Genomic DNA, 23,158 nt, shown 5'->3' with positions numbered 1-23,158 from the left:
ACCGACATGCATGTGTGTGGCTGGGGCAGGGCAGGGGGCAAATGGACAGAAGAGCCTTTCTCAACTGGCAATACTAGTGATCTCTATTCATAGCCTGGAGAAGAGTATTGGTTTTCTGTTTTGTTTTTAGAAAGCTTATTCTTTTTTTCTCTATGGACTTTCATGCACTTCAAATTTTTTCAACCTAATACTTTCATAAAAAATGAGCCACTTTTTGACCGCTGCTTGCCAGTGTTGAAAGATCTTTAAAAGTATCCTCATATTCTAGCCTTTTTCTATATCTTCTCTGCTTGTTGACATCAACCTAAGCACAGAGTTTAGTTGTTGCTTTGCATATCCTAATGTCATCTGACAATGTATAATTCCATTCCAGTGAAAATCTGTTCAGCAAAGCACGATTTTACTGGGAGGAGATTGCTTGCAGACCTGTACCTAATTATTACTTTGGTGTTGTTATTGAACATCAAGCATGCTTGTGGGTATTAATCAGACCTGGGTGTGCTTTCTTCAGGTTTGTTAAAGTTTAAAAGTGCTCTTACATCTCATGTTGGCTACATCAGTTTTGGTATTTTAAAAATTTTTGTCCCATTCTTCTAAATAGCAGAGGTAAGTACTATGCACAGGTGTTGAGTTAGACTTTTGCATTTCCTCACCTATTACCATTAAGAGATCAATAAAAAATTTTATTTTTATTTTAAAAAATCGTTAAAGATGGCAAAGTGACTACTTTAGTAAAGAATGTTGAATGTTGTGTCTTACTGGAGTTATAGATAAAACAAAATTTCACTATTATTTTCCCATTTAATCTATTTTCTTCATGAGTGTTCAACTCACTATAACAGCTGTATGAACAGCAATTCAGAAACTAAATAAATTGGCTACCAATTCATTCCCAGATGCCTGAAATAGAGAAGTCTTACTAAAATAAGCATGTATAATAATAGTGAAATGGATTTTTGAAAGTTAAATATTAAATACAGTGTTAGATTTAGGAAAGGATTATAGTGATACAAAATTAGAATAGATGAAAATGATTGCCTTGTGAAAGGGTCCACTTAGAAAAAAAACAAAACATTTTTAACGTGAAAACCTTACTTTTGCTCTTGAAGCATTTTACAACTAGGTCACCATGAAAATTGAACTAAATAGGAAATTAATCCATGAGGTAAGATGCGTTTTGCATTGTGTTTATTGAGTTCTCTTTGGGAAAAGGGACTTAGAACTCATATCACACTTGGTTTTCTTTGAGTAAGGTCCTGCCTGGCAGTTGTCATTTCATGGTGAGTATATAGCAGTATTATAAGCTGAGTACATTTGACACTCCTTTACAAGCCATCTGAATCCTTGATTTGTTTTTCTCACTCAGCAAGAGTTTATTGACTGTCTACTTTGTGTGTTGAAATATTAAGGTAAGATACTAATCCTCTTTTCAAAGAGCTAGCAAACTAGTTTAACTTGTGAACAGCTAATAGTTAAATAATGCGGTAACAACATGTTTGAGGTTTCGTTGGCTTTCCTTCCTAGCCCAGTATTTGGAGCTCCTTGTTGTCCACTGTCCTTGTCCGTACTGCAGCTCTCTTGGCTTATAAGGAGCTTGAGGTAAAGACCCATGATGATCCCGTTTGTGGCTTGATCTTTAGGAATCAAGGTAGAGAAATCCAGGAAAGGGACAACTTTTATAAGGATTGTAGTATTAATAACAAAGCTAGATTTTTGGAGAAAGTGATGGGAATACCATTTTTTGGCACTAAGTGAAATTAGAAATTTAATTAAGTTTCATAAAGAAGAATTCAGCATTGATCAAAAGATACTAATATACATGACTAGATATATACTGTTTTATACTAGATATACTAGATATCTGTTTTGTGTCAAGAAATTACAGCTAGAACTCTTGGGAATGGAATGGTCATTTCAAAATGCTATAATAGAATATATTTACAAAATGTAATACAGTCTTTGTCTTTCTCTACTTTTAAAAATTATAATCTGGTGATTTAAAAAACATTTGGCATGTAAATATCCAGGAACATTATTATTATTATTTTTAATATTACTGTATTACAATGTTTCTAATTCATACCAGTTAGAAATGTTTTTTCTTTTGTTTATCTATTTGTTTGCTTTGTTTCTAAATTCTGTAAGTTTGCTTACTTTTACCATATCTCCAGAATTGAGAGTTTTGTTGTATTTGTGATATGACAGAATATGGCTAAGTTTTAGAATAGGGCAGAGGTTGCTTTTATACGGGACAGAATAAAATGAGCCCTCACTTAGAAATAGTACTGCATGTTCAAGCCAATCTTACCTAAACTACAGGTTGAGGAAAGGTTCTCTTTGGTAGGCCATGTCAAGAGTAGAACAGCCAGAGAGACATCCACGCAACCTATTGTTAATGGGATTTCAAGTAAAGAAGCACATGGAATCTTGGTGAGAGTGAGAGAATAAGAATTAATGAGCATGTGTGTATACATATATGAGTGGCCGCCAGAGAATTCTGTTGGTGGGTACTGGGCTCTAGATAATGGCCTGATACTAGTCCTTGGTATTGCTCATCAAAACAGGCATCCCAGGATGAGACAAAGCAGGCATCAGATTGGGAACCTCCAAAACTGTCAAAACAGAAGCTTAGTTATAATTACTAAGGTATAAACGGCTAAAACAGCAGAAGGGGTAGGAGTAGAACACTGGGTATCAGAACAAGTTAGGAACCCTAGTCATCTAACCTGGGTGTAAAGGCTGGGTGAATTAATGTTACGATAACTTGATATGGAATTGAGGATTGGGGCTGACACTTGCTTAAGTGTCTCTTATCACAAATCTGTATTGGTTATCTGGGATTTAAGTGATAGAGGAATGGCCCATAGACAGCAGAAGGAGGCTGGGCTTGACATTCTTTTATACTAAGTATCTTTTAAGGAAAACATTCATTTCCATTGTTAATCAGCAGTCATTTCGTTTGCTTTATTGGCGCTGGTGTGGCATCACGAGATGCAGAGAATTGCTGATGCTTCATAGTAACGTCTTAACAGGAAACTGTTGCTGAACTGCTGCTAAAATGAACAAACTGAAGCTTTGGAGTAAATATACTTTCTTGCAAAATAGGAGGATGTGAAAAAGCATGTTAGACACAAGGATTCTAATGTCACAATTCTGAAGGCAAAAGCTACACTATCTTAGGAGTTTAGTTTTTGAGTGGAATGAGAGAAAGCAACGAAAGAAAATGTATGGATATGATAATTTGACGTTAGTTAATGAGAACCTTCCGTGCCTTTTTTTCCTAGAAGCCATAGCATTTTGGGGGTTGCAGTTAGCTGATAGTCACTAGCTTATGGGGTAACAGAAGGCATTTATGGAACACATACTGGAAATTGGATGATGAATTGGACAAGTGGGGCTTAAATAGAACAAACTGGAAGAGCTCTAGGGATCTCATCAGCAGGAGTTGTTATATATACCTTCTTTCTAGACCCCTGCCAGTAATGTGACTTTGTTCTAAAGATTTAGTATCTCTGCCTTGTCTTTTCAATGTTTGTATTCCAACAAGAAAGGATGAGATTAGCCCTGTTCAGGTTAGGTATCTGTCTCCCAGAACCAGGGATCCAGGGTTGTGATGTATCGTCATAGCTCTGGGCATCTACCCCTGTGTGCGGGGGGCCATCCCCAAAGAAGGGGGCATCAAAGCGTGGTGGCCTAACTAGGACAAGTCTAGAATATCCCATCCTTAGGTAGTTGAACCACTCCTTTTTCTGTCTCTTTTTTCGCCTCACTTTTCTCCTCACTTATGTAAAGGTAGAGATAATTCTGCTATCTCATCTGTTGATGCACTTTTTCTAGCGGGAGAAAAATCTAAATACGAGCTGAGGTACCACATCAAGGGGCAGTGCCATAGGGCTACTGATGCTGGGTGATAGGCTTTCCCTCATTCCACTGTGATTCTTTTTTGATATTTTCCATCCTAAATTTAATTCCTGCTAACTTGCCATCAGCATGACTGGGGGAAAGGAAAAGGAAATTTTAAAAAAATGTATTTAAGGAGAAAGATAGGGGTACTCGTCACACAGTGACTAGTAAGGAAATAAATGGTGGCTACAGCCTTAGTTTTACATCAGTGCGCAAACCCTAACCTGTTTCACCTCAGATTTCAGATTTCTGTTACCTTCCGCTCGTGTCTTGGCTTGTCAGGGTTCCATTCCTAAGAAGCTGCACCAGTCTTTCCTTCTTGAAGGAAAGCCCGATCTCCTTGTAGTTCAAACTGTATGGAATTGTCCTAGGAATTCCACTAACCTTAACACTGCACAATAATAAGAAGATACTTCTCTAGTTCTTCTCGTGTCTTCCCAGCCCCCAAGGGTCTAGTAGGGACCTCTTTTCCTTGATAGTCTTTCTACTTGTTTATCGTTCTACTGTCGTGAGGAAATCAAACTGAGCACTATAAGCCCAGCTTTCAATAGAATGAAACAGTTGTTTTGTCTCCTGGTGTAAGTATTTTTTTCTTGGGAACTAAAACTAGATCAACAGATTCCAGAGTTCTTGAGACAAAAGCAAAACTTTGAGATCAAAAAAGACATCACTCCATTATCGTCGTTTGGTTCCCACATCAGCGTTTTCAGAGATGGGAGGCACCTGCCCTGGCTTGTAGTTCAGAGCCCGTGTATGTCCTGCAGGACAGTGTGCCCATTTAATCCCACATCGTGATGCTGGCAGAGCACATACAGAATCCGTGTCTCCTACAGTGAGGACCAGCCATCCCCATTTCTGTAATACACAGGGCTTGGTGTCATTTGCCAAGAGGTAGTTACACCTGTGGGAGACTCCGGCAAATGGGCTCTGAGCAGTAGTGGCACCATGTCAGTCTCAGGCCATGCAGTTGGTCCCTTGCGTAACTGCTGCTCCTGCCACCTACTTGTTCTCAAGAACCTACTGAGCAAGGACCAGGCTGGCTGGGGAAGGAGTCTGACTTGATCTGTGATGTGGGTCATCGTATCTACCTGCATATCAAGAGGCTTTATATTTGATTTGTTTGCTTTGGCAGTGGCAGGATTCTGGTGAACACCTGAGAGAGGAAATTTTTTTTAGGCTGTTTTGCTTGGCTGTGAGAGATTCATTCAAATAGCCATTCCTTAAATCTCCCTATCATTTATCATCTGGTCTTTCAAGGCACGGAAAAAAGGACTGTAGGCTCTCTAGCCACTCCAAGAAGGTCTACTACAGAAGAAATAATTCTGTAAGTTCCCAAAATTTAAGCAACTCTAAGCCACATTCATCAACTATATTTTATATTTTAAATGTTTTATTATTTTTTTATTAGTTTCAGGTGTACAAAGCAATATGATAGTTAGATGTTTACACCCTTCACAAAGTAATAACCCCCCCAATCTATTACCCCTTTGACATCGTATATAGCTGTTACTGTATCTTTGCCTATATTCCCTGTACTGTACTCCACATCCCATGACTGTGTGTGTGTGTGTGTATGTGTGTATAGAATGTATATACATATATATGTATAATTATAGTTTATATTCAGTATTATTCTACCTCAGCTTCAGGGGTACAGCGCAGTGGTCAGGCATCTACACCATCCATGACATGATCCCCCTGATAAGTCCAGTGCCCATCTGGCACCTTACATGTCTTTACAACATTGTTGATTATATTCCCCACACTGTATTTCATATCCCTGTGACTATATTGTGACTACTGATTTGTACTTTCTAATCCCTTTACCTTCTCCCCCATCCCCACCTGCTCCCAACAACTATATTTTAAAATTAACTTATTTTTGTCTTATTTGACTTAGCTCTTTTCCCTTTTTTGATTTCATGTTTTATAGTTGCTTATCTGTAAAGTCCCCATTTAAACATTTTTTAAATTTTGGTTTATAGAATTCCAAAATGTCATATATGCTCTGTTTGTGAAGGCGTGTATGTATGTATGTATGTATGTATGTATGTATGTATGTATGTGTATATATATACGCACATATGTACTCAGCATAGAAAATGTCTGAAAAGGTGCATAATGGACTATAAACAATGTCTTTGGGACATGAGTTAAGGGAAAATGAGAAGAATTGGCATTATGGTGGAGAGCAACTTTTATTGTTTTACTTCTAAAATGTGTTGTGCTTGATATTTTATATTTTGCTAAGCAGGTACTTTTGTTGAAAAATATGAAAAAGGCCTACATATTTTTTGCTTTATAAGAAGCAAAAAGGCATAATTTTTGCTTCTTACAAAGTTAGGAGAGATAATTTCTGAACGATTAAGGACTAATAAGCAGTAGTTATTAGTATGAAGCTATCTGTGCTGTCAAGAAAAGCATATGTAATGGTTTTTATTAATTTTTTAGCATGTATATTTGACAGTCAGATGCTTGTTGAAAGTCATTGCATGTTAGTTTTTCATGTAATTAAACTTAGGTTGAATCTCTGCTTTTTTTAACATAAAATTTCCATTTTAAGCTTGCTCTGTCATTAACAAAAACTATAACATATCTTTATCTGAAATGTCTAATTCAGAGGTCAAACTGCAATACAGAATTGCAGGAGGGAGGCCTTCCACATGTTATTCTTACTTGCTAATTTTAGGTTTCATATCTGGGCATCTTGTAGCGACCCAATACTATGAAGGCCTTATAACTAGGATTATAAAGATATTATCCAGTTTTTAATATGTGCAGGTCAGATTCCATCATCTTCGTGCTATTTACTAGTTGATAATGATTTTGTCACCTTCCAAAAAACAATCCATTGTCTTTTTAAAGTAAACCAATTCCTTCAAGTATTACATAAAGAAAAGTGAACAAATCATAAGTGGACAGCTCAGTGAATTTTCTAAAAATGAACATGCTACACCATTTAAAAAAGGAAAAGACTAGCCACAGGTGGTGGAAAATATTTGCAAAACATATATCTGGCAAAGGATTTGAAACAGAACCTCTAAAGAACTTTCACAATTCGATAAGAAGAAGACAAGAGAACCCTGTCAAAAAATGAACAAAAGATTTGCACAGACATTTCACCAAGGACATATGAATGACCAATATACTACAGAGAAAGATACAAGTACATAGATGCTCACCATCACTATTCATCAGGGAAATGCAAATTAAAACCATAGAGTGATGCTCTATACACCCACTACAATGGCTAAAAGTAAAATCTGACATCATGTTAAAATTTGGTGCGGATGTGAACAACTAGAAGATGCCTCTCATGTTTCTGCTGAAAAGGTATAGTCACTTCAGCAAACTGTTTAGTGTCTTATAAAGTTAAACATATTCTTTATGAACTATAAATTTCACCTCTAGGTAGATGCACCCAAGAGAAGTGAAAGCATATGTCCACAGAAAGGCGTGTTCATTGCAGCGTTATTCAACATGGTTTTAATTTGCCTTTCATGAATAATTAACAGTATTGAACATCGATTCATGTGCTTCATTTGCTATTTATATCTTTTTTTAAGTGTTGACATCTTTTGCTCTTTTAAAAATTACATTGCTTATTTTATTATTGAGTTATAAGAGTTTTTTAAATCTTTTATACATACCTATCTTTTATTTGGTATATATTTTACAAATACTTTCTCCCAGTTTATGACTTCTTTTCAATTTTAAAACTGTCTTTTGAAGAGCAGAAAGTAATTTTGATGAAATCCAGTCTGTCAGTTTTCTCTTTTATGGTTTGTGTGTATATCCCATTGGAGAATCCTTTGCCTAACCAAAGGTCACGGTGATTTTGCACTGTTTTCTTCCCAGACGTTTTATAGTTTCAGATTTTACATTTAAGTCTATAGTCCATATTGACTTATATTTTATATGTGATGTGATGTATGGATTGGTTGATATTTTTTTGTTGTTTGCATGTGGTTGTCCAATTGTTCTAGCACCATTTGGTGAAAATTTTTCCCTTTCTCCACTGAGTTGCTTGACATCTTTGTCACAAACCAGTTGACTATATATGTGCGCATCTATTTCTGGAATATCTGTTCTTTTCCATTGATCTACGTGTCTGTCCTTTCACCAGTAGTACACTGTCTTGATTTACTGTAGTTTTATAAAAATAAAAAAAATCTGGAAATTAGGTAATATGAGCCCTCCAGCTTTGTTCTGTTTCAAAATTGTTTTGGCTTTTCCATGTAAATTTTAGAATCATCCTATCGGTTTGCAAAAAGAAAACAAAGTCTACTAGAATTTTGACTGGGATTGCATTGAATGTCTAGATAAATTTGGAGACACATGACATGCATCTTAACTATGTTCAGTCTCCCAATTTGTGAATATGGTACCCTGTTTCCCCGAAAATAAGACCTAGCCAGACCATCAGCTCGAATGCGTCTTTTGGAGCAAAATTAACATAAGACCCGGTATTATATTATATTATGTTATATGATATAAAGCCGGGGCTTATAGTAAAATAAAACCGAGTCTTTTATTAATTTTTGCTCCAAAAGACGCATTAGAGCTGATTGTCCCGCTACGTCTTATTTTCGGGGAAACTCCATTTACTCAGTTCATCTTTGATTTTATCATTGATGTTTTTGGAGTTTTCAGAATACAAATCTGCACATAGTTTGTTAAATTTATCTCAAAGAATTTCACGTTTTGGGTTCTATTATAAATGGCACTTTATATATAAAATATATATATAAAATTTATATATGTGTGTATATATGTGTGTGTGTGTGCCAAAAAAAGTATACATATCTTAAGAAAGAAAAACTGAATTAACATTGTAATACTCAATATATACTGATAGCAGATGATGAATACAAGTCACGTTTGACTTCTGCAGTTACAAGAGGTGCTCAAAGTGGTTACCATCAGTGTTCAGACACTCCTGATTACTGCAGACTACTGCTTGAGCAATGTTGACCGAGGTTGGATAATTAAGTTCGCAAATTCATCCTAGAAAGTGCTACTTACCTCATTGCTGAATATCACCATGGTCACCTTCAAAGTACTCCCCTTGCCCTCAGAACTGTCATCCTATTACCCTTGATGTCCTGAATGTCATCAAAATGTCTTCCTTTCAATATTACCTTTATCTTTGGGTAAAGAAAGAAGTCACTGGGGGCCAGATCAGGTGAGTAGGGAGGGTGTTCTAATAGTTATTTGTTTCCTGGCTAAAAACTCCCTCACAGACAGTGCCATGTGAGCTGGTGTATTGTCGTAATGCAAGAGCCATGAATTGTTGGAGAAAAGTTCAGGTCGTCTAACTTCTTCATGCAGCCTTTTTGGCACTTCCCAATAGTAAACTTGGTTAACTGTTGGTTCAGTTGGTACAAATTCATAATGAATAATCCTTCTGATATGAAAACAGGTTAGCAACATCGTTGCAACAAGTTTGCGAACTTAATTGTCAGTCCTCGTGTGTGTGTGTGTGTGTGTGTGTGTGTGTGTGTGTGTCTAATTTCCAGTTCCTGTGTAAAATCTAGTCGTGTTTTTTTGGTAGATTCTTTGGGGTTTTCTATATAGACATATTTCAATTTTATTTCTATAATTGTAATATATGCCTTTTATTTCTTTTTTGTACCTTATCGTACTGGCTAGGACTTCCAATATAATGTTAAAGGCAGAAAGCATTTGGTCTTTCGCCACTAAATATGATGTTAACTGTATTTATTTGAAAGATGACATTTATCAGGTTAGGTTTCATTCTATTCCTAGTTTACTAAGAGTTTTTAAAATCATGAATATGTATTTAATTTTTTCAAATGCTTTTTTATATCTGTTGAGATTATCATATGGTTTTCCTTTTTTATTCTGTTATGGTGAATTATATTGATCAATTTTGCGAATGTTGAACCAGCCTTGTATTTCCAGAATAAACTCCAACTTGCTCATGATATATAATAATATCCCTTTTATATATTGCACATTTGGCTTTCTGATATTCTGTTAAAAATTTTTGTACTTCTGTTCACAAAGGATATTGGATTTCCTGTCTTTTCTCTTAATGTCTTTGTCTGGTTTTGGTATAAGCTAATGATAGTCTCATAAAATGCTTTGGGAAGAGTTTCCTCCAGCTTGGATTGAGCTGGTTTGTGTAAAGATGCATATATAGTGTGCTATCATTTATGTAAAAAAAAGGAAGGGAGGAATAAAACATACATGTATCTGCTTAACTTTGTAAAAAGAAGAGATGGTGGGAAGTAATGGAACCAAAAATTTATGGGAGGGAATGACATTTCTCAAAAATGTACTTTTTCATATAGTTTTGACATTTCAAAGCATGTCATTTTCCGTATTCAAAATAAAGATGGAAATAAGGAAAATTCTAATCCACTGAAACAAATTAGTGCTATACCTACGTTAAACGGGAAGGAAGAGTGAATCTGAGTAACTTACACAATATTTGACTATTTACTCTCTGCTTGGGTGGAGGTAAGAGGGAGGGATTGCAAACAAATCCTGAACTCTTTCTACTAGAATTTTTTTTTTTTGTAGTGATGTGGACAAAGAATCTCTGGGACATTTGTGAATTATGGATTGAGTAAGTGTTCTAAATTTGTTAGAGCCAGGACTTGAGGAAGGAAGGACGTACAAATATAGGATAGGGGAAGGCAAAAATCAATCCTGTGGGGATCAGTGTGAATTTATTACTGTTGAAATCAGTTTGTATATGTGTGTGCATGTGTGTGTGTGTGTGTGTGTGTGTGTGTGTGTATATATATATATATATATATGCATGCACACATGTATATGTATGAACATACATGTGTACATATATTTATGAGTATATATGTGCATACATTTCTTAATAGCTCTGTCCAACAAAAACGCTAAGAAGCAAAGAGCAGTGAACATACCTAACTCCCCAATCTTGGACTCTAATACTATTCCCAGCACAAAGGAACCAGAGTTCCTTAGAGAAATGGTTGATTCCAGGCCCAGGCAGGGTATACATACATATGAGGTGAACTTGTATCTTTTTTTTTTTTTTTTTTTTTTTTTTTAATGTTAGGAAATAAGGGGAAAAAAGTTTAGTTTTTAAATGGGGGCACCTCACAAGAAGCCTATTGGGGTTCCTACTGGCCAAATCTGGCATAATAGTTGGATTATTAAATAAGTATAATAATGAATTACTAACCATAAAAATAGGAATTCATTATCCATAATAATAATAACGTGATAAATAAATGAGTAAGTAGAGAAAGGGGGTCTCTTGCTTATAGTAACATTCTGAGCACTGGAGTTGGAAAACCATTTTGCAGTCATTGTAGTAAAGATCAGACAATGTAAGAATCGTAACAAAATCGAGGAGAGATATTGATGGTGAGCAGGATATTTCCATGATTTTACGATGTCTCTCCACAGACTGCGTGCTATTTGCAAGGTATAAAAGACGGATTATGTGTTGGTGAAATTCAACAACAACATGGGCAGATGGATATGATGGGACTCCAGATATGACACCCTGAGGTGACACATTGTCATCTACGTAGTATTCTGGCCAAGACTGTGTAACCTGAATCCAATCATGAAGAAACATCAAACAAATCCAAAATGAGACACATTCTACATAATGAAAAGGGGAGAGGACTGTGTTCTTTATAAACAGCCAATGTTGTAAATGAGAAAGAAAGGCTATGGAAGTAAGAGTGAGAACCACTGACTGGATCCTATAATGGATGGGAGAAAAATACTGTGAAGGATATTATTGGATCAACCGGAAAACATTTGGAATACTGATGGTAAATTAAAATATTTAAGAGTGTACGAATTACTGAAGATAGCTACTGTGGTTACAAAAGAGACTATCTCTATTCTTAGGAAATGCACATTAACGCAAAAGAGCAAAGGCCATGCTATGTATAATTAATCCTTAACTGGTTTAGAAAAACAAAGTACGTCTGTGTGAATGGAAAGAACGACAACAGAGCACAAGAACACAAATGATAAAACAAAGGGGGTCACATTAACAATTGGTGACTTTGGGTATAACAGTGATTTTTGTATTCTTATATTTGCAACTTTTCTATAAGTTTGAAATTACTTCCAAAAAAATATTTAAAGTGTTAAAAAAATGTCTACCGTTTATTTTTAGACTTTGCTTATTTGTAGAGAGCTTGGTTCTTTGTCTGGAACCAGTTTGGAATGAACATTTTTATAATATTTTCAAGTGTGTTGGTGGTGTGGCTCTGTAAAACAACCATTGTTGAGTATGACAATAGTTAGTGGAAAATAAATGAGTCACCCTGTAGTCGGCCAGTCTAAAACCTAATTTGGAGGGGGCGTGGGGAACTATTTATTATGGTGATTTATTTAAGTTTATGGAAGTATTAGCTACAATGTCTGCTGAAGTGTTCAGAGTTACTGTTATCACTTATTTGTGGAATAAATATTAGAATGATTACTTTACATCAACAATCTGGCTGTTGTCCCGTGATCATTTAGATGATCTTGTGTTGAAACTCAGAAAGATTGTCGTTTTTAACACAAAGAGAGTAAATATTCATTTGTTTATTGAAAAATATTTATTGAATGATTACCACACGCCAGACGGCTTTCTAGGTACAGAAGATGTAGCACCAAACTAAACAAAGCTCTTGCCCTCATGGATTTTGTTTTTGTGGGAGGACACATAGACAAACGGATAGAAGTGAAATAAAAGAATATTAATAACATGGGAGAAAAATCAGTCAGGGAAGTAGGTGTGGGATACTGGCAGTAGAATTGTTACAGTTTTAAACAGAGCGGGTGGGCACAACTTAGCCTGGGAGACGTTTGAGCAAACATCTGAAGATAATGAGGGAGGGAGACATGCGGAGATAATCATCTCTTAGAGAAGCACCTGGGCAAAGAGACTAGCTAGTGCAAAGGCTGAGACAGGAGCATGCCTAGCCAGTAGAAGGAATAGCAGTGGAAGTCAGTAGGAAATGAGGTGAGAGGTAATGGGGGCCGAATTATGTAGGCTCTTTTATGCTGTTTTAAAGATTTTGGCATTTACTCTGAGTTGAGGAGCCACTGGGAGATTGTGAGTACAAAGGTTACATTGTATGATTTATGTAAGATTATCAGGATCGCTAGCTGCTTTGATGAGAAAGGACTGAAATAGGGCAAGTGTAGAAGTTTGGGAGGCAAGTTGCTAAACAGGGAAAAATCCAAGTGAGATAATAGTTACTGTTCTGGTCAGAGTCTCGATGTAGGTGATGAGAATTGGTCAGATCCTGGATTTATTTTGTAGATGATAAAGCCAGTAGTATTTGTGGGTGGATTAGAGAGAGGGTAAATGTTTGATCTTTAGTGATCAGTGAGAAGAGGAGAAGCAGACGAAGGCATAGAAGGAGTGGCCAGTGAACTGGGATGAAACCAGGAGAGTCTGTGATCTGGAAGCTGGGTAAAGAAAACAACCAGGACTTGGTGCCAGATGCTACAGCAGGTCAAGAAAGATGAGACCTGACTGGCCTTCGGCTTCAACAGTATGTAGGTAATTGGTGACCTTCAGGTTTCAGTGGTATGGTGGGGAGCAAACGTCTACCTGGAGTGTGTTCAATTTGGATTGAGGAATACTGGGAGATAGAATACAGACAACACTTCTGTGACCGTTTGCTGAAACGGAATCCAAACAATTGGCCATAACCTAGAGGGGTGAAAAGGTTTGTTGTTGCTGCTGTTTGTTTTCTAATGATGGGAAACACACACACACACTAATGGTTTTGCTTTATTGGAAGGAGGGAATTAGGAAGTTGATGATGTAGGAGAGAGAAGTAGGACTTGTAAGATAGAGCATTGCACTTGAATAGTAGGAGCATAATATCTACCGTAATATCAAACTTGATGTGGTCCCAGAAAGTACAAGCACGGTACAAGGTAAGTGGGTAAGTGTGGTTCTGGAAATTCCCTTCTGATTGCTTTTTATAGGAATCAAGGCCAGAGTATAGAGTGATTCAAATTTTATGTGGCTTTTGATGTTTTCCCTGCATGGTGCTGTTCCTCAGGTGATCTGCCAGGAGTCCTGAGGAGCCCTGAGAGGACGTCAGCCCTACTTGTAGATTTTTTTTCCCAGACATTTAGCTTTTTGTTACTCGTTAGTCTCTAGTTTGTGTAACTCTTGGAAAGACATTCCTAAAACTCTTTTGGGGCCATCTGGAAATTGTTTTTTTCTTTTCCCCCTCATTGATCTTCAAGCCAAAAAATATGACTCAAAGGTCCTTAGAATTTGCCCAGCACAATTTTCATTTTAGGTAGAAACAGACCAACTTAAAGACGTAGTTAAGCCAAGGCGGTACAGCTCATTATCTGTCTAGTCAAGTATGGAATCCGTGTCTCTGTGGTATTTTCTAATTTATGTAATTTACTTTTGAAATTTAGTCTTCATACCTATGTGCATGTATATATTCAAACTCACTCATTTGACAATAAAACAACTTATTCTAAACTGGAGGCAACCAAAGCATAAAATGAAAAACAAAAAACAAAACATAAAATGTCAGGGCAACATAAGAACTTTGTTTAAATTGTGATTTAAATTGTGATTTGTTTAAAACCGACACTTGAAATGACATTGCAGTTAGAATGCACTGAAATCATATCAAAGCATTTACCCTTGGCTGAATTTATATTAAACTAAAAGATTCTAAAACAGGATCAATTACATAATATTTTAGATTTCTGTTACTTTAAGACTGTAGACTGCATTAATGTACAATAATGGGTTGAGAAAAACTTTGGTGCTCTAGCTTGCTGTTTCCAGTTCTCTCTGCCTCCTGCGTCTTTATGTCAACACTTGGCCTTATCTGGTAATTCCAGCGTGGGTAAAACCAAATAGTCAGCATCCAAAATACATATAAAATTTCTATGAAACAATAAGTAAAGGGCAACCAACTGAGGAGTTGGGCAAAAGATATGAATAGGCATTTCATAAAAGAGGAAACATGAATTAGCCAGTAGACTTGAATAAATGCTCAGCATCATTAATCAGCAGGAAAAGACAAATTGAGACCACAATTAGGTGCCATTTTACACCTAATCAGCAGGAAAAGACAAATTGAGACCACAATTAGGTGCCATTTTACACCTTACAAAATTAAGAAGTTGGCATTACTAAATATTGGAGAGTATGTGGATCAATATGAATTACTTGTTGCTGGTGGGATTATAAATTGCTAAGCAGGCTTTGGCATCCTGGTGAATAGTTGGACATATGCATATTCCTCAATGCCCAGGCACATGCTTAAGAGAAACTTTGGCACATCTGGAATAGGAGATAGATATATAGGAGAATTTTTTTAACAGTAATGTTCATAATAGCAAAAAGCCAACCAACCAAACAAAAAGCCTGGAAGGAAATCAAGATGCCATTATAAAGAGAATGAATAATTCAGTCGTGGTATGTTTACACAGTGCAGAATTATTCTGCATGAAAATGAATGAACAACTACATGCAACAACATGCATGCATCTCGAAAACACAATACTGAATGAACAAATCAAACCCTAGAAGACAGGAGATGTTTAACCCCACTTTTACAGAATTCAAAAACAAACAAAATGAAACACTATATTGTTGAGGGATAGGAGCATATGTGGTATACTTTTTTAAAAGCAAAGGAATAAGAAACAAAATACAGGCTAGCAGATCCAAGGAACAGAAAGGAAGAGAGGTGGGGCATGGGACAGAGAGGAGCACATCAGTGGAACATTCCAATAACCTGTGTTTAGGTTCTTCGTTGAGTGACAGGTACCTGAATGTTATTGTGAATGATATTGTGCTTTGAGTTTAAAACGTGTTACAAATAATTGTTGTACGTAGAAATTAATATATTAAAAAATAACGAAGGCATATTCTGAGGTCACGATTTAGGAGACATTTCATCACTTTTGCATACTCCCTCAGTGCCATTTGAATTCCTAACATCACCCAGTATTTCACTGGAGGCATCTTGTTTTAAAGTCTTCTACCTGATTAAGCATGTGTCTGCCATCTGACAAGTCACTCAGTAACAACTTGTTGGATGAAGAACTGAATGAATGATTTAGGAAAATGATTCAAGATTTTTCTCAGAAACCACATAAAAGGTAGATTTTAAAAAATGCTTGTCCTTCCACTTCTAGCTGGATCTTATAAAATAAGATGTGAGATAGACAGCAAAACTAGGTTATTGTTGCATAGTTTTTGAATGATAATTAACTATATATGAAGGCAATATTACTGATGATGTTTAAACTATTATAATAATATCAAAGAGATTAACATATAGCAAAAACAAGTAGTTGATAAGTAAACCATAATGTTGCTAAAAGTTGAAGCTATTCTTAGGCATAATGTTCTAGAGTTAGAAGGCCCATGGGAATTAAACCAAGCTCCTCATTTTTGAATAAAGGATTGTTAGGACCAAAAAAGTAATTAATTAAGAACATAGCACTTGTTGAAAGTAGAGTTAAGAAAGACCAGAACCTAGATCTCATGATTCATATACTGGTGTTTTCATTAAAATAATGGTAAATAAAAGGAACATTTAAATATCCTATATAAGGTATGATAAATGACTCAAGGTTGATAACCATTGAGTGAGGAAGCAATGTTTCCTGATTTTAATTTAGAACAAATCAATTCATCCTTACACTGCATTTATCTTCAGATGTTTGACAAAAAATACCTAGAGAAATAACATAGATTGTTTCTTTGTTTTTTTGCTCATATTTGGTTCTCCAAAAAGATCTGTGATTCACAAATGAATACTGGACTGAAAGTGGGAAAAATTTGGTTCTAAATGTGGCTCTGCCACTAAATAACTATGTTGTCATTGATTCTTTGCACAGTTTTTCCAGGTCTCAGTTTCCTCACCAGTAAAATGAAGAAGCTGAACCAGATGGTTTATAGAGACCAGCTTTAAATAACTACATTCTTATGATTTTGAATAGCAAATTTTATCTATCTCAAAGTGTTTCATGTGTTCCATTATTAAACCATTGTCAACAAATAAGATGAAGATAGAACCAGTAGAAAATGAATGACTTACGATGCTAAAATAGATTCTGAAAATAAGCTGGATTTTCTTTTTCTTTCTCCCATCACAGATATACTACTCCACATCTGCTTCAGGAAGAAAGTGCCTGCCACTCCTATTGTTTCTACGCAGGTTCATGCCAGCCCAGAACAGGGAATCAGGTCAGTTGTAGGATTGCTTTTTCTGTGGGACAAGGAGCCAGGAAGAGAATCAGGAGAGTCTTTGCTGCACCGTCGCACTGTAGCGAGACTACTGCATTGTGATGCAAAAGCGCTAGGTTTCAGTCCTTCCCCACCGATGGCTGGGGAAACTCAGGCAAGCCTCCTTTCCTGCGTGGCTTTTAGTTTTCTGCACCCCAAACAGGATATGTTAAAGTAAATTGTCTTCAGTTTTCAATTCTGGCTTTAAAGCATTATTACTTTTATTGTAGATACCTGCATGAAATAAAATCATGTTTTTAAAGCGTCATTTCCTTATTTTCCTGGAAAGATCTGGTTCTAGGCACAGGCTATGTAACTGTTGTATTGGAGTTACTTTGGGTGACTGGTTTGATTGATGAACAACGTTGGGAGGCACCTGAGAGTACTGTCACCACCTGGTTGCCTTAGTTTCCGTGTTTTGCTTTGCATTATTGCTACTGAAGAGCTTATTTTTTACATGAGGTTATTAAGTCCTACGATAATGTTCTTCAGCTTTGGAGAGGGTACCTTTTTGACCATGTTAGGTCTCTATTGATTGCAAGTGACTCAATTCAAATTAAGCTAAAAGAGGAAGTCGTTAGTCTTTTGGGTGTGTCACAGAGGACACCAAGGGATCCAGGGCCCGAAAAGCAGCTGGCTGTCCAAGGGGAACACAGGAACCGAATGCTGTCAGTGGGGTGCCAAACATGCACATCCTGTCCCTCTCACTCTCTGCGGGAACTGGCTTTCGTTCCATTCTTTGTTGGGGGGGGGGGGGCATGGTTGCACCACCTCCCAGGCTTTGTATCTTGGGATTCAGACTCCCAAAGAAAGGCTGACTCTTAAGTGTCCAATCCGAAATTTCCCAGAACAGACACTGAGTCTTCAGTCTGGTGCCTGAGGACAAGTTATGACTTAGGGCAGGGTCATTTTAAAACTTTGCCATGGTTGTCTTGCCATCTGTGTTTCAAAGGCTGTTCTCTGTATAGGACTTGACTTCTTCCTACTTAAATGCACATGACTAATAACATAGTATTGCTCTTTTCAGGTGTATTCTTACTTTAATTTCGATCAACGTTAAGCTAAAGCTGTATTTCCCAAACTGTGTAGAAGCGAAATCTTGTGTTCCAGTATATAAAGATGATTAACACAGATGTGAGAAAAGCCTTTGGAATTGGAAGGTAGCACTTTAAGGTTCAGGGAGTGAAAGCATATGGTTAACTGTGTTTGTGTGGTTAGAGGAGGACGGCAGCTAGATAATCAAATAGATATACATTTCTGAGTTAGCAATGTTACAAAGATTGAATGTAGCAAGTAAACGAAAAGCTTTTCTGTTTACTTTCTGAGAAAAAGATTTGAAGGTAGGAGAAAGGACCATTAGGTTTAGTCCCAGCTCAACTACTAACTATGGTTTTGGATAAATTACTTATTGTCTGTGCACCCAAATCTACTAAATCCTGGCCACTTACTAGCTGTGTAACCTTAACTTCTGGACATCAGTTTCTTCATCTTAAAAATGAAATTGATGGTAGTACTTAAAAAGTGGAACTGATGGTGGCGGGTACCTTGTAGGGTTCTTGTGAGGAATTAATATATGTTAATTGTTCAGAACAGCTCTTGGCGCAGCAACAGCGTCAATTTTTGAAATGAGTTAGATTATGTGATTGCAGGAGTCCCAGCTAACTAAAAAAAGTCTGTGGTCTAAGCTTTTCTGATACGGACTAATTTCTTTTTCCAGAATAAAGACTTGGAAGCTTTGGTCATCTGCCTGAGTCCTGCATTGAGGCTAATTTTGGTACTGCCAATAAAAGTTATTTTGAATTAAGTGTATGTATTAGTTCTCTATTGCTACATGTATTCATCTGTTAGGGCTGCCATAACAAATCACCGCAGACTGGCTGGCTTAAACAACAGAAATTTATTTTCAGTCTGAAGACTGAAGTCTGAAATCAAGGTGTCAGCAGGATTGGTTCCCTCTGAGGGCTGTGAGGGAAGGATGTGTTTCAGGCCTCTTTCCTAGACCCATAGATGGCCAGCTTTTCTCTGTGTGCCTTCTATATAAGCCTTTCCTCTATGTCTGTCTATTTCTTTGTCCCAGTGTCCTCTTTTTATAAAGATACCAGTCATATTGGTTTAGGCCTACCCTGATGACCTCAGCTTAACTTGATGACTTCTGTAAACATTCCACCTCCACATAAGGTCACGTTCTGAGGAGCTGGGGGTCAGGACTTCAACATACACATTTTGAGGGGGATACAGTTTAACCCGTAGCGCTATATAACAAATCACTCTAAAACTCAGTAACTTAAAACAAGGTATCTTTTGTTGATCAAGAATCTGAGCATAGCTCTGCTGGGTCCCCTGGCTCAGGGTCTCTCACAAAACTGTATTCAGCATGTCTGATGGGACTTTGGTCTTATCTGAAGGGACTGGGGAGTGGGTTCTGCTGCCATTGCACGCCCATGGTTGCTGGCAGCATTTAGTTCCTTCTTGGTTGTTGGGCCGGAGGGCCCAGTTCTTTGTGTTGTCTCTTGGCCAGTAGCCTACTTTAGTTCTGTGCCATGTGAGCCTTTTGTTTCTGTAATGTAGTCATGGCAGTGGCATCCCATCACCTTTTTCTGTTCATTAAGAGTGGGTCATTTGGTCCCCCCCACACTCAGGGGGAGAGGTGTACATACCAGGAGGTGAGGTCATTGGGAACCATCTTTGAAGCACCCTCCCTTAGAATATAAGAAAGAAGAAGATGCTAAATTGGCAAATATATAAATTATATTATTCATAAAGCTTAGTCTTAAACTTGAAACAGAATTTCATCACTTTTGTGCCATACAGCTTTGTAAACAAAAAATATCCCCTTCCCCTTCACAAAAACAAGGAGAAATGTAGCATTTACTTCCATTGCTTTCTTTCTTTCTTTTTTTTTTTTTTTTTTTAAGCAAAGGGGGGTTTATTTTATTTCCTTTTATTAAATCAGTTATTTTTTTTTTTTTGGTCCATTGTAGAATTTTTAAAGTGGTACCGCCCTTTTCACTTTGCTGAGTTATTAACCTGCTGTTTCTCATAAAATATCCAAAGGCCTAATTTTATTTCCCTAAAAAAAAAAAAAAAGTAAGAAGTCATAGTTATTAAGATTAATTTTATCAATTCTCTGTGGTCATTTTTTACAACTAAGCTACTATACAGTGTTAGAAATTATCAGACGTTTGAAGATACTTAATGTTTACCAAACTGGGCTAAGGGAAATGCCCAATTACCATTACTTGTATAGAATGAAGTGGCACAATCATATATATTGTATCTGCCAGTTAGCAGTTTTCAATATTTATACTGATGAGAAATACTTGGAAAATATTATTGTGGGTGCATTTTGTAATCTTTGTTTTGGAAAGCAGTTTTGTTGTGTTTCTGGAAGTGAAAGTTGACCTAGTTGGCGTTATCTGTATATGTAATCAGGGGTGTGTGTGTGTGTGTGTGTGTGTGTGTGTCTGTGTCTGTGTGTTTGTGTGTCTGTGTGTGTGTGTGTGTGTGTGTGTGTGTAACACATGGAGTAACATTTCTTCAGTAAATTTAGTCTCAGAAAATCTCAAATTCATTGAGAAAAGGTTGTTTTAAACAGCTTCATTAGAATAGATTTCACTAGGTTTGCAAGTTTATCATTTCATACCGTACAGATGTTAAATGAGTATGAATTCAACAGGATTTCTACGTGATATCCTTTCTTACATGTAGTTTAGAATGTAGTTTAACAGAATTTTTAATTTAAGACTTTCTTTTGATACACAGAGTGGAAGGGGGAATCTATTCTTACATTTGAATGAATGGTAATGCTTTTTCTTAGGAAAAAAAAGCCTGTTGCATTGATTATGGCAAATAAGTTTAAATCTAGGCTCTTGAGTCTGCATTATCAGGATATTGACCCAAGAGTTTTGTTTATAATTTGCCTTTTTAATTTTTTTCCCGAAAACTTCTGGGAATAATTATTAGATTTTAGGCTTTAGACTCTACGAGGAAAACAGTATTGTATGTTTTATGGTTTAGAAAAATGTTTTCCAGAAATGAAAGTCTGTGTAGAATGTATTATTTCTAGAACCATATATTGAGAGAGTTTGAATAGTTCAAGGCAGGGAACTCAATACAATATAAAAAGTGCAAATATGTTTAATGTGAAGCTTATATTATGAAGTTTAAAAATTGTATATAATCAGAAAAAAAAAGGTTAAAAAGTAAAATAGCATTACTAGTTAGAGTATTAGGATTTTAAAATTTAATGTGATTGTTTTTTATTTCAAGAAATGGTACTTAAAGTTTGGGACTTAGAAATACAAATCATTTTAATTACACTTCATCCCTTGTGCAACTTTTTTCCTTAGATTTTTGGTTTATTGACCAGAACCTGAGGTTTCTTTGCCTACATCATTGAGTTTTTATTTGGCTTTGAACATTTCTAATTTTGCTCTTGTTTTGAGGACAAATTATGCATAAACCTTTTTGACAGTATGATTAAAAAATTATATAAAGTATTTAAAGCAGATACAGGAGTAAAAAACTGCCGTGTAGTAATGTGTTTTAGTTAAGGTCGCAAATGTAGGCACATTTCCTGCTTTGAATCATGGCATCCTTGTTTATAGCTGTTTGTTCTAGGACCGTTTCTTAACTTTTCTTGTTATATCCTCATCTGTAACATGAGTTTATTAATAGTATTTAATAGAAGTATCATAACGGTTAAATGAGATAATGCTTGTAAAGTGCTTCACACTGTACTTGGCAGCTAGTAATAAGTGAAAGCTACATTTATGTTAGCTGTCTTGTTGTTGCAAGCATTGACCTTAAATCATTTTCACTCATGCATTTTTGAAGGTTAGAATATAAACAAAATGATGTCCTGCTAATGATAATATATTACCCTTAGTGTGTAATTGATTGGTTATACATTTTATTAGCATATTGACTTTATTTTTGAAAAGTAGAATAGAGTTTTCATAAACGAATACAAGTTTAGAGCCATTGCTTAAAATTGGTGACTTAGAAAGAATGGGAAAAGGGGAATGGAGGAAATAAGTGTGCTGTTTTGGGGGTAGAGTTGAGAAGATATTTTTGTAGTCACTAAATACATATATTTTTAAATGGGGAACGCTAGAATGTCAACTTTTCATTTTTGTTTTCTTTTTAAACTTTAGCCACTCTCTTTTGTGTTGTGTTTTGACCTCAGGGAAAGGAGTGGGAGAAGGGATGTCTGTTCCTTTCATCATCTTGTAAAGGACGCATCACGTTACTCATGGTAGGATTGCCGCCTGTGCCCCAGTTTTATGAAGCCCTCTACTAAAAGGCATCTTCAAGTGTATTAATCTGATAGTGAGAGATGACTGCGGCCTCTTAGTAGCATCCTAAGAAAGCTAGACTCCTTCTCCTTTTAGAAAAAGAATCTGTGCCTAAATTGAGGGAAATACGGAATTTAGGAGGAAGTCTCCCGCTCACGTACATTTTGCTCCTAATTTGGTCAGACATCTGCTTTACCTGTGAGCATATTTTTTGTGTGTGTGCTTTATATAAATGAAAATGAAGAAGGCTGCTGCTTTTCATAAGAGTTTGTAGTTTGAAAGTGTTATACAACGTAAATGGTATAGGAGGAGAGGAAGTGAGGGGAAATCTGAAATATAAGCTCTCAAGCTGTTTTATTATCTTGGGCAAAGTGGGGGAGGAACCTCAAAAAACCTAGAGAATCATATTTTGAAAGTAGATTCAGTATTTTTTTACTGAATGAAAAACTGTTATGTCTATAAGCTGAAGTGAGTTACAGAATTATTTGATTTCAAATAATAATTTGAAGGATAGTACAGATTTCAAATAATAATAATTTGATTTCAAAACTTAGGGAAGGAAATACAGGCCCTTTAAAATGTTTGTTTCCTTTCTTATTTTTTATTTAGTCACTTTGGGGTTTCTTATCAAAATTAGGGTATTTTGGTTCTTCTCCCCTCCCAATAGCTGAAATTATTTATAATGGTTTGCCCTCTCTCTCTT

The 23,158-nt window shown here is 36.2% G+C and overlaps 1 protein-coding gene across 8 annotated transcripts in view; it reads left to right on the top strand.

Annotated features, from left to right (window-relative positions):
- The window catches only part of WDFY3 (WD repeat and FYVE domain containing 3), a 247,309-nt gene that overhangs the window by 12,923 nt on the left and 211,228 nt on the right, over positions 1-23,158 (top strand). For 6 of the 8 annotated variants that reach the window (XM_019731299.3, XM_019731298.3, XM_019731293.3 and 3 more), the window contains exon 2: positions 17,029-17,119. The exons of 1 other annotated variant lie outside the window; for it this stretch is intronic. The gene's annotated coding sequence lies outside the window, so the exon portion shown is untranslated. Of the gene's footprint in view, positions 1-11,322; positions 11,700-17,028; positions 17,120-23,158 lie in introns of all 8 variants that reach the window. One more of the 8 variants, XM_074323991.2, reaches the window with a different exon arrangement.

Source organism: Rhinolophus sinicus, chromosome 1 (genome assembly GCF_057876585.1).
Source record: "Rhinolophus sinicus isolate RSI-liver-muscle chromosome 1, RSI-T2T, whole genome shotgun sequence".
Lineage (NCBI taxonomy): Eukaryota > Metazoa > Chordata > Mammalia > Chiroptera > Rhinolophidae > Rhinolophus > Rhinolophus sinicus.
Note: the sequence above shows the minus strand (reverse complement) of the source record. Positions and strands in the feature narration are given on the sequence as shown.